The sequence below is a fragment of the Notechis scutatus genome, chromosome 4 (genome assembly GCF_049901735.1).
Source record: "Notechis scutatus isolate UNSWTSFEM ecotype Mainland chromosome 4, rNotScu1.2, whole genome shotgun sequence".
Taxonomy (NCBI): Eukaryota; Metazoa; Chordata; class Lepidosauria; order Squamata; family Elapidae; genus Notechis; species Notechis scutatus.
In genome coordinates this window covers 148,937,776-148,950,129 of record NC_142012.1, presented here as the reverse complement: position 1 = coordinate 148,950,129, position 12,354 = coordinate 148,937,776, and the positions used below count along the sequence as shown (strand labels likewise).

The 12,354-nt window shown below is 45.7% G+C and overlaps 1 protein-coding gene across 1 annotated transcript in view; it reads left to right on the top strand.

Moving 5' to 3' along the window:
- SI (sucrase-isomaltase) overlaps nt 1-12,354 on the top strand; it is a 180,985-nt gene that overhangs the window by 53,505 nt on the left and 115,126 nt on the right. The window lies entirely within an intron of this gene.

The following is a 12,354-nucleotide window of genomic DNA, read 5'->3' as shown; positions in this document are numbered from 1 at the left end:
CAGATCACAAACCATTGCTTGGTATTATAGCGGGAGACAAGCCAACCCCCTATATATTATCGCCAAGAATGACTCGATGGTCTGAGTTCCTAGCTGCCTACAATTACATATTGCAACATCGCCCAGGGAAAGCCATTCCCCACGCTGATGCGTTGAGTCGTTCTCCACTTCCGGAAGCCATCGACGACCAAGCTCCAACCCTCACGATGCTCCAAATCGAAACGCTGCACTCGCTGCCACTAACAGCGAGAGACATCGCGATCGACACAAAATGGGATCCTGTCCTGGCACGAGTCCTCAGCTGGGTCGAACGAGGATGGCCAGCCGACCAAATCCACGACGATTTCGCACCATTCAAGAATCGGCAGACAGAGCTTTTCTCCCAGAGAGGTTGCGTTCTCTGGGGGGATAGAGTAGTCGTCCCAGAGAGGCTACAACAGACTGTTTTAAAAGTATTACATGAGGGACATCCGGGCATCGTGCGCATGAAGGCGCTCGCACAAAGCTACGCATGGTGGCCGGGCATCAATAAGCAGATTGCAGCCTGGGTAACCACGTGCCAGAAGTGCCAAGACGTTAGCAACGTCCCACCTAAAGCGACGCCAAATGAGTGGGAAACCCCTCGGGGTCCGGGGTCCCGTATCCACATTGATTTTGCGGGACCCACCAAAGGACACACGTTTTTATTAACAGTTGATGCCTATTCAAACTGGCTAGAAATCCAGAAGATGAAGACAACCACAACAGAGTCAGTCATTAATAAACTGAATAAATTATTTGCAACACATGGGTTACCAGACGTTTTAGTTTCTGATAACGGGCCCCAGTTCACGGCCCTAGCTTTTGAACAGTATCTAGCGGACCGGGGCATCCGCCACGCGCTCACCTCGCCAGCGCACCCTGCGGCTAACGGAAGGGCGGAGCGAATGGTACAATTCGTCAAAAAAACCCTACATAAAATGGACTATGGGGACATCGACGACAAGCTCAACTGAATACTCCTGCTCCAACACATCACCCCACACAGCATCACGAATAAGACGCCTGCCGAACAGCTAATGGGGCGGAGACTTCGCTCTCACCTCGACCGCCTCCATCCTTCTTATTCACCAGAAAAACCCTTTGGATCCAGCGGGAAGTGCCGCGAATTCAAGGTAGGCGACTTGGTGTTTGCTAAAAACTTTTCAGGCGACCCATTATGGGTCCCTGCAACTATTACCCAACCCACCGGCCCCAGATCCTACCGCCTACAGACTAATGACGGGAGAGCTTGGAAACGCCATATAGATCAACTGCGATCCAGATTGCCACCCTCCTCCCATGACTTCCCTAATTCACAAACTAAGGGGGGGAGGGGATATCGAGGAGGCCGAAAACGGAATAGATGACGACATAATCACGGGGACCCAGCAACCTAATCGAAGAAATGCGCAACCTGAAGAAGAATCAGGGAGGGGGGTGATATCTCCACCCAGAAATAGCACGAGGGAGGCAAGCCCACGGGACCCGGAAGTGACTGGGATAACAACAACAAAAGCCGCGCCGAGTCCTCCCGCGCGGAAACGGAACTAGCCGTACCAGAAACCCTTGATAGCTTTTTACCGGAATCGGACCACAGACAAAAACCGGTGGAACTGCGAAAATCAAACAGGCAGGTGAAACGACCTGCATATCTACGCGAGTATGTTACCGCACCCCTCAAATGGAACCTAGGGGGGAGGGGTGTTATGAACTAACAAAAACCATTTAATAAAACTTATTAACCTCATGTTAAGCAGGCTTGAAATCCTGCACTTTGGATTGGCCCTTGGATAGCGAACTGGGATTGGTCCTCACGGAGCAACCTGATTGGCTATTAGTTTAACATCTTTCATTGGGCAAAAGTTAAGCATCTGGACACAGGTCATTGGTTAACAGGTCAGTAGCTAGCTCTATAAAAGGGCTACTGCCGCCCAAGGATTTTGCTCTCTGTTTTCTGATCCTTAATAAAGAGTTGAAGTTCACTAAGTCACTGACTCGTCTCAGTTACTTGCACCCATGCCCAGAATTTAACACTTCATTATTAGTCTGATGTTAATACTTTGCTCATTGGGGTGTTTTTTGCTATTGTGGAAGCTGTTTAGGCTTTTTTGTCCCTTTTTTGGCTTGTTGGTTGTCTCTTTTCAATGGTATTTAGATGCTGTTTACAATATGTCTATGTGCTATTGATGGCCAATTTGCCAGAATGTCCAAACTTCCAGGAATTCTCTATCATTTTTGGATTTGGCTTGGTCTAGGATGGTCACAGTTTTCCAGTTGAAACTATGATTAAGTCTGTTGACATGTTGAAAACTATGTCTTCTGACTGCTACTTGGTGTTTGTGATTGCACTCTACTAATCTTCACCTGTTTGTCCAGTGTAGGGGCTGTTGCAAAGATGACCCCTGGGGTTGCTGGGCCTTTTGGTTTACTTAGGATGTTTTGGAGGACTTTACTTGGTTGATCAGCAGACAAAAGACATGATGAAAACTCCCAGCAATCAACACCTAGATAAGCAGAGATTAATACCAAGATTAAACAATACCCCAATCAAGGAGCTGCCAAATAAGCTAACAGAAAGGAGGCCAATCAAAGAACCCCAAGACCACTCCCACCAACACTGACAGAGCAAGCTTCTAGATCAGGGGTCCTGTTGTGGCTGTCAGCCGCTGGCCCCTCCAGCAGCCAAATCAGATGAGGAGGCAGTGTGGGAGTCAGGGCCAGCATCAAGGCAATCTGAGAACTCTGAGGGGGAAGAGGGAATGGAGCTGTCAGAGATAAGAGAAAAAGGTGGAGCCTGGGCCATCCATCAGCCCTGGAGAGGTGACAGCTCCCAGGTCTGAAGATGGCTGATGAGGAAGAGCAGGAACAGCTGGGTTCAGTGCCTGATGCACAGAAGGCAGAGAAGAGGAGAGCAGCAGGATTCTATGGCCAAGTCCTTGGGACAGAAGAGCCACTGCTGCTAGCGAAGCCCCACCTGAGGATAAAAGGCAGGGGGTGGAGATGAATAGGTCTGGCAGACAACTATTCATCTCCCTGCCAGTCAGCATTGTTAGCCTGCACTTCTGAATCCTGTCTGGAAATTACTAGAATTCTTCTTGAAATCTGCAGCGCCTTCTGAGTGGGGTGTGTGTGTGTGTCTGCTGCTGGAAGAAAGTGACCTCCAGGACTTCCTTTGCAAGTGCGGGAAGAGAGAGGGAGAGAGAGAGGCAGAGCATGAGAGAGAGGCAGAGAGACAGACAAAGAGACACAGGGTGAGAGAACCAGAGAGAGAGAGAGACAGACAGAGAGAGAGAGAGAGGCAGAGAGAGAGGGGGGCAGAGAGAGAGAGACAGACAGGGTAAAAGGGAGCGAGCGTCTCTTTCCATAGGTCTTAGAGACTTTGTAGCCAGCTGTGAGAGAGCAGCTGCTGGTGCTCCTAATAAAGGAAATGTTTCGTTAAATACAAAAGGCTTTCATGTTTGGGAGCTGGGTCAAACAGGTCCTTAACCCTTGGCCCACGGCCCACTACTGGGCTGTGGCCTATTTACACCTGGGCCCCAGAGTGGTGAGCTGGTGCACACATTTGCACATGCAGCTCAAGTTGCACAAGCAATGGGCTGGCATGGGTGCACTGCACACGTGTGCGAAGTTCAACCTGTATAAGTCGAGCTGTACATGCATGTGCATGCATGCTGGCCTGCTCCTCACAGCGCCTAGTCCCCTTCTCCTCCTGCCAGGCCACTGGGCTGCCGGAAAATGTTGGGGACCAACCTGCTCTAGACTATAAAATGAGAGCAAACCCACTCCCTACCAGTACTAATGATATTACCTAGTTTGGATAATGAAATGTCTGTAGGAAAATTTTAAAGCTCAGAGAGCACCAAGGACTCTTCGTAACTGTTGTAGAGTGGCGGCAATGACTGAGACAGACACAGGCTCGAAGTTAACAGGCTTTATTCTACTGAATAAAGGGTCGCCGCGGCTGCCGAGGCTAACTGGCAGTCAGCTGGCGGCGACAGCTGATACCGTTTGACAGCTCCTTTTATAGCCGGCTGTCAAACGGCATCAGCCAATGGGAGCGATCGGCGCTCCCACACAGGCGGCGGACCAGAGAGAGGACTTGTCAATCAGCGGACACAGCACTCCTTTCCCCTGGCCAGGCGCATGCGTAGTCCTGCAGCCTGGCAGGCCGCCTTCGCTCGCGGCGAGATTGTCGAAGATCAAGGGGCCTGCCAGCAGGCAAAAGGTCCCTTGCTCTCTGGGAGTCACCCGGAGATCCTTGCTGGCCTCCAGGAGCCCTTGTCTGAGTGTCTGGCTGCTGACCAGGTAGGTCCTTCCGACTGGTTCTCTGCAGGGACTGTTCGGGAATCGGCCAGTAGACCGGGTCATCAGGCGGGGAACAGTTCGCGGCTGCTGGGTAGACCGTTTCACTCAGCTGGTTGGCTTCAGCAGGCGGTTGGTAGATCAGGGCATCTGGCGAGTAGGCTTCAGGTGGCTGGTAGACCGGGCGTCTGGCGGTCCCTGGGAGTCGATGGCAGTTCTTACCCAATGCCTCCTTAGCTGGTCTATGTGCCGGTGCCACACTCGGCCATCTTCCAACAGGATCCTGTAGGACTTGGGTCCTGTAATAGAAAATATTTGCCCTGGCATCCATGGAGGGTGCCCTGCATAGTTCCTGGAATAGACCAGGTCTTGCAGGGCGAATTCCCTGGCATGGCTGTCAGAGCCTAAAGGTGTGCCAGGGGCATAGTGGTGGTGCAACCTGTCCAAGGTGGTCCTGAGGCGCCTGCCCATCAATAGTTCTGCAGGGGACTTGTTGGTGGTTGTGCAAGGAGTAGAATGCTGGCTGAGTAAGTAAGTAGACAGCTTGGAGTGCCAGTCTGCCTGGACAAACCTTGCCAAGGCTTCCTTTACAGATCTAACAGCCCTCTCATCCATCCCATTGCTTGCAGGGTAAAAAGGGGCTGTGAGGGCATGCCTGATGCCTAGGTTGGCTGCAAAGACCCCAAACTCACAAGAGGTGAACTGGGGGCCGTTATCTGATATCAAGGTGTCAGGGATGCCATGCGTGACAAACAGTCTGGTCAGGGCTCGCGTGACAACCAGCGTGGTTGTGGAGGGAAGCAGAGCCACATCAATCCATTTAGAAAACGAGTCTACTATGACCAGGAAGGTCCGCCCATGCACAGGGCCAGCCAGGTCAATATGCAGCCAGGACCAAGGGGCCCCAGCATCCTCCCATCGAGTTGGTGCAGCTGTTGGAGGTGCTGATCTAGTTGCCTGGCAGGGCTGGCACGTGCTTACCCAACTGGAGATCCGGACATCCAGACCTGGCCACCATACGTAGCTGCGGGCCAGAGCCTTCATCCTCACGATGCCTGGGTGGCCTTCATGAAGGGCTTTTAAAATTGGCTCTTGTAGTGTGGTGGGAATGACCACTCTTGTCCCCCATAGTAAGCAACCCTGTAGTGAGGATAACTCATGCCTATGGGTCTTAAATGGGATGAATTCAGAGGTGTACTGAATTTCAGGCCACCCCCTCCCCACCCAGTCCAGGACTTGGGAGATTACCTTGTCCCTTCTGGAGTGGGCAGCGATGTCCTCGGCTGAGATTGGTAGGTTGAGTTCGTTGCAATCAAAAATGGCGTGGATTGGAGCGGGGTCTTCTACTGGTGTTGGCAGGGGGCACCTGCTAAGGGCATCTGAATGGCACAGGTTCTTCCCCGGGCAATGTACCAGCTTATATGAGTAGGCGGCTAGGAACAGCGTCCATCTGGTCATCCGCGGGGACAGTACCTGTGGGGTTTGCTTGTCTCCTGCTAAAAGGCCTAAGAGTGGCTTGTGGTCTGTTATGAGTTCAAAGTAATGACCATACAGAAATTCGTGGAATTTTTTTACAGCAGCTACTGCTGCTAAGGCTTCCTTGTCAATTTGACTATAGTTCCTTTCTGCTGCAGAGAATGTTCTTGAGAAGAAGGCAATTGGGGCCTCGGAGCCATTGGGTAGCCTATGGCTGAGAACTGCCCTTATGCCAAAAGGTGAAGCGTCTGCAGCTAGAACCAGGGGAAGTTGCTGGTTAAACTGGACTAAAACTGCATTTGAGGTTAGCAGGGATTTGACTGCTTGGAAATCAATGGCTTCTCTTTGTCCCCAGTGCCAGGGGGCTTTTTTATCTAAAAGTCTATGTAAAGGTTCAGCTATAGAAGCCTTGTGTGGAAGGAAAGCTGCATAGAAATTCAGGAGCCCTAAAAAGGCTTGTAGTTCTGTTTTGTTAGAGGGAGTAGGTGCCTCATGGATGGCCCTAACTTTTGTTTCTATGGGATGGATTCCAGAGGCGTCAATTCGATAACCTAGGAAGTCCACTTGCTTAGTGGCAATGGTGCACTTGTCTTTTTTTAGTTTTAACCCATGCTGCCTAAAATGGTCAAGAACAGACCTAACCCTGAGTAATAATTGTGTTTTGTTAGTGGCAGAGACTAGAATGTCATCAAAGTATGGGACTACCCCTGGGAGTCCTTGGAGAATCCTTTCCATCAGGGATTGGAAGATACCTGGGGCCACACTAACTCCAAATTGTAAACATTTACATCTGAAATCGCCCCTGTGGGTAACTATTGTTTGCAAGTCAGCAGTGTGATTGTCTACTGGGAACTGCTGATATGCTTGGGACATATCAAGCTTTGCGAAAATTGTGCCTGGCTCAAAAGAGTGCAGCAAGTGTTGAATTACAGGGACTGGGTATGCACTAATTTGGAGAAAATGATTGAGGGACATTTTATAGTCTGCGCAGATTCGCACGCTGCCATCTTTTTTGAGGGGGGTGACTATGGGGGTCTCCCATTTTGCGAAATCTACTTGTTCTAGTACCCCTTGTTTAATTAGCTTATCTAGTTCCAGATCCAATTTAGGGCAAATGGCAAATGGGACTCTGCAAGGTTTTAAACGAATGGGGGTGGCTTGTGGGCTCACATCAAATGAGATAGGGGTACCAGAATAACATCCCAGCTCATTACTAAAAACATCAGCGTAGTCCCTGAAAAGGGTGTCTACCTCAGTATTCACCACAGAGTGAATACCAGTTACACTAAGGCCCAAGGCAGGGAACCAATCTAGCCCAAGCAAGCTGGGAAGGGCACCATCTACAACTACCAGAGGCAAGTGGCCTTTAAAGTTCTGGAATTGAATAAGGAACTTGCCTTTCCCCAGGACTGGAATGGTCTTTCCCTGATAGTCTCGAAGAGTCAGGTGGCAGTTGAGCAGCTTCTTCTTGGAGAGTGTAGGGAGCAGCTTCTTCAGGGTGGCCCATGAGATGATTGAGAGGGCAGACCCGGTGTCCACCTCCATCCGACAGGGTTTACCTTCTAGAAAGACAAAAATGCTTATTTTGTTAGACCCAGGGGTGGTATTGTCTGAGTGGTAACAGGTGTAGCAATCTTCAACTTGCTTTTGGAAGGAGGCAGCAGCTTGAGGTCTTTGTGAGAAGGTTTTTTCAGCCTGGCAAACCCTAGCTATGTGTCCTTTTTTCTGGCAGTTTAGGCAGATGGCGTTTCTGAATCTGCAGGTTGATCTGGGATGTGCCCCCCCCCCCACAGCTCAGACAATTAGGTTGCTGTCTGGCTGCTGGGCTGGTGTTTTTCCTAGGCACCTCTGGGGGGGGGGGGTTTGGCAGTCTGAGGCGGTTTACCTCAAGCGGTTCCTCTTCTAGGGATACCTCATCAAAGTGAATGGCAGAGCTCCCTTGCTTTATGGGGTTTCCCTGAATCTCAGCTGCTGACAGCTCTGATAGCTCAGCAGCCTGAGCTTCTTCAATGGCCAGACTTAGGGTTAAATCTTTTTTTGCTAATAAACGCCTCTGTAATTTAAGGTCTCTAACCCCTCCTACAATTTGGTCCAGCAACATGTCTTCTAGGTAATCCCTAAATCCACAGTGTATGGCAGCTGATCTTAAGGCTGCCATATACTGACTAACTGTCTCTCCTTCAGCCTGAACTCTCCTCCTAAAAGCTACTCTCCTAGCTATTTGAGAGGGTTTGGGGGAGTAGTGGTTAGATAGAATTCCCTGCAACTCCTCCCAGGGAATAGCCTTTACAGAGCGTGGGGACACTAATGCTGAGGCTGTATCAAAGACTGCAGCCCCACGAAAGCTCAAAAAATAGGATCTTTTCCTCAGGTCAGTGGCTTCTGTCAGGTCAATAGCATTCAGGAAGCAATCAAACCGGTTCATATACGACTCCCACGTCTCGCCCGTCGGCTGGAAAGGAGGGAATGTTGGGTTTGTGCCCATCTTGGAAGCGGTGGTGCTGATTTCCTCAGCTGAGGAGGATTTAATTCGCACCTTTAAAAAGGCGCTCGCGTCTGTGCCTGTCAGGCAGCGTCAGACTCCCCAGCTGGGAGTTTGAACTTCGCGCTCGTGGAGACCGTCAGTGGTGGTGACGTATTCAGCTCTTGCGGCTTCGGCTCTTTTTGACAGTGACTGTGCTCAGCTGTCTTTGCCTGGTTGTCTCTTATCGCATCCCACCCTCATCACCAGTGTTGTAGAGTGGCGAGACAGACACAGGCTCGAAGTTAACAGGCTTTATTCTACTGAATAAAGGGTCGCCGCGGCTGCCGAGGCTAACTGGCAGTCAGCTGGCGGCGACAGCTGATACCGTTTGACAGCTCCTTTTATAGCCGGCTGTCAAACGGCATCAGCCAATGGGAGCGATCGGTGCTCCCGCGCAGGCGGTGGACCAGAGAGAGGACTTGTCAGTCAGCGGACACAGCAGTAACAGTTTTCAGACAAGCTGTCCAATAGTATTCAGTCTCATTAGGAATAACAAAAGGAAATATTTGTACTTAATCCAAGGTTCTGTGCCTGAACTTTTATCTTTCAATTAAGTATAACCCAAATTATAGTAAAGTGGACAATATTCAGAGCTAGTGAAATGTAAGGTTCTTGGCAGTTTGCCTTGCTGACATTTGATAGGTATAATAGATTTGTAAATGCATACATCTAATCTCAAACTCTGAGTTCTAGGTTGGATGCACTCTTGGATCATAGGAAAGCTGCATAAAATTCTACAAAGTCCTATAAGACTAACAAACCAATCTTAAAATTGCTGGAAAATATCCAAGTATCCTTAATATTTTGATTGCAGTGGCTTTTCTCAATAGTAGTATGTTGGTAATGTTTTAATTTGTTGTGGGTATCATCTGTAACAAAAAAAAAATTCTAATTCATACTTACTTTTTTCAGTAAAGAACATTTGTTCCCTGCCTTCCCCACTTCCTTTCTGTGTTTAAAAGGGTAAAGATAACCTGTAAAGGTACAAAAGCACAAAAAATGTATAAAGAAAGGGGAATGAAAATTTAAAAGCCAGAATAAAACAGCAGATAATGAAAAAGTAATCTTTTGTTCTTTAAAGCACAATTAGACACATAGAGAATAGGCTGAATGCCTGACATACAGTAACAGAGGAAATAAATAAATCTGTCCTGGAAAATAACAATGCAATTTGTAGAGTAACATTGGATTTAGATGGATTTTTCCATGCTGATTGTGTTCAAGAGGTGTTCCAGTTGTTTTGGGGTTGCATCCAAGGTACACATTACTATTTGTACTACCTTTGCTTTCTTTAGCCATAGTCATTCTACTTGTATTTGCAGTTGTTTGTATTTTGTTATCTTCTTGATAACAAAATACAAAGCTGTCTCCGACTATTGTCATGTCCACTATCCAGAGGTTTCTGTCTTTCTTGTTCATAATTGTTAAATCGGTCGTGTGATGTGGCAGGTGCCTGTCTGTCAAAATTCTGAAGTCAGAATTTTGGGCACTTTAGCTTCGTTGTTTTCTATGATTTTCTATATTTTATGGTCCCACTAGTTTTTTGCTTGCAGGCAAAAGGTGTTTCTTGCAGATCTTCCATATACCATTGTTGCTACTTTGTCATGCCATTGTTTCAAGTCACTCTGTGCAATCTTCTGACATCAGTTTACTGGATGGTCCACTATTTCTTCAGCTTCTTTGCAGAGGTGGCATTTTCTATCTGTTGTTGTCTTGTAAATTCTGGCTTTCTATGAACTAGTTCTTATGGCTTGGTCCAATGCAGCTAGAATTAGCCCCTCTGTATCTTTCTTCAACCTTTCTAATCTTAGCCATTGCCAGATTATTATCCGCTTTGCCTACTATTTTATTTTTTATTGTACTGGCCATGTAATTGTTCTTGCCATGTCTACTTTCTGTTTTTCATGTGTTCTTTTTTATAAGCCATTTTGGTCTCAGTAAGCCTCTCTGGTATATTAGTTTCAGTGCATCTTGTGACTCAGTTTGGCCAGAGCACCAGGTGATAAAAAGGGAGACTGGGAGTTCTAGTCATTCCTTAGGCATGAAAATCAGCTGGGTGACTTTGGGCCAGACACCCTCTCTCAGCCTAACCCACCTCACAAGGTTGTTGTTGTGGAGAAAATAGGAGGAGGAAGAAGGACCATTAGGTACTGTATGTTAACAGCTTGAATCATTTTTTAAAAAATAATAAAGGTAGGATAAAAATAAATAAAACAAATAATTAGAGGGATTAAAAAGTCCTAGCTGACAAGTCTTATTTACATTTCCTCACTCAAGCAGGTACCTATTAGAGTTTATACTCCCACTAATCAGCAGATGACAATAGCAATGAAAGAAAAGCAGTGATAAAAAAAACCTGATTAATACTGTTGCAAACTACTTTAAACTCTGCTTTCTGAACCTTTATAAAATTTTAATGATTTTATACTGAGGTTTATGGCAGAAATGCTGATAACAAAAGCAAAAGTTCAGGGAGAATAAATAAATGGATTCATGGGGCAGCTTATAGCATAGCAAAAAGCAAAAGTATCCACAGGTACTCTGTACCTGTGTTAAATGCTGCATGACAGATACCTAGGATAAAAAAAATTATTAATTAACTAGCTATTCCCTATCTGCAGCAGTTAAAAAGAACCAAGCAATCTGCCTTTATATGCCTAACTTCAAATGATAGCCTGGTTAAAATATAATATAGTACATTGACAGCAAGTCAGTATATAACAAGAGGCCACAAAGTAAATGATCCCTTTCACAGAACCATCTAGCAGTCTTATGTGAAGGAAACCAAGAGCCTTTAAAGGTATGTATTAAAAATCATATTGTTCACTTTCTTTAACGTTCTAAGTAACCAATGTACACCTGTCATAAAACAGAGAATATTAATGTGTTCCTCTTTCATTTGAAACATTGAGAACATTGTTTATCACCAATAACCATTCTCTACAAGAAATAATATAGATGTAACTTGATGCCACATTATCTTTTCTTCAAAAACATTTTTAAAATGTCATGCTTTCAGTCTGTTCTTATGAATAACCTAACCTATAGAAAATCGGCATGTTTATCAACCATAGAATTTTTAAAATTCTTATATTTATATGCTTAGAAAATGAAATTCAAGGGAGGAGTGTACTAAATCAATCAAAACTCTCTTTTGCAATTATTTGGTGAAGAAATATATGTTGTAATAACAAGAGCAGGAAATTTCTCCATGTCCAAAAGTATTGTGTAACTTTTCTCTTAGTTGTCCTAGGGCTACTGGCTCTAAGTTGCAAAAATCTGTACAGCACCAGAGACAGACAGAAAATTCTACCACTTTGCTTCCAGCTGGTGGTCAATCACGGTTTTGCAATCTTTAATAATATCCTAACTGGATACTGAGATGAGTTGATGGAGATAAAAAAAAAGCTTATTCAGAAATTGAAGATAAAATAAATTGCAGGAAACAAAACTGAAACTTTCAGGCATGTAGCCCAGGGGTCAAGATAAATGAAAGTATTGGGAAAACAAATGAAGAAATAAAACTGAGGGTGAAATATCCTGCTTTGCACAAATGAAAGAGTAATCATAATGTATAAAACTAGATTTCCTTGCTGTGTTGAATTGCATGATAAAATTTAATTCATGCTAAAATTTTGCTGCATTCTTTTCTTGTTCTTAAAGCTCACATTCCTTAAAGTAAGAAATAATAATATATACATATTATATATATGCTGTTAACTCAGTTCAGAAAAATATTTACACCTTGGTCAGTACTTAAACCACTCTTTACAGTTGGTAATGATAACGTACAATTCATAACAGTTTGCAAGTTGGGAGGGGGGAGGGAACCACAAAGTCAATATATTTATTTAATTGCTGAAATAGTTGAGCATTTTGAATGTTTTTAAAAAACAATTTAAACAAAGTTAGATAATTTGTCAATAACAAGCAAAGAAAAAATGCAGCTCCTCTTACCTTAGTAAGAAAAACCAAACAAGGCAAATGGTAACTTAATTGATTCCTTATTGATCTAAAAATGCTTGATATAA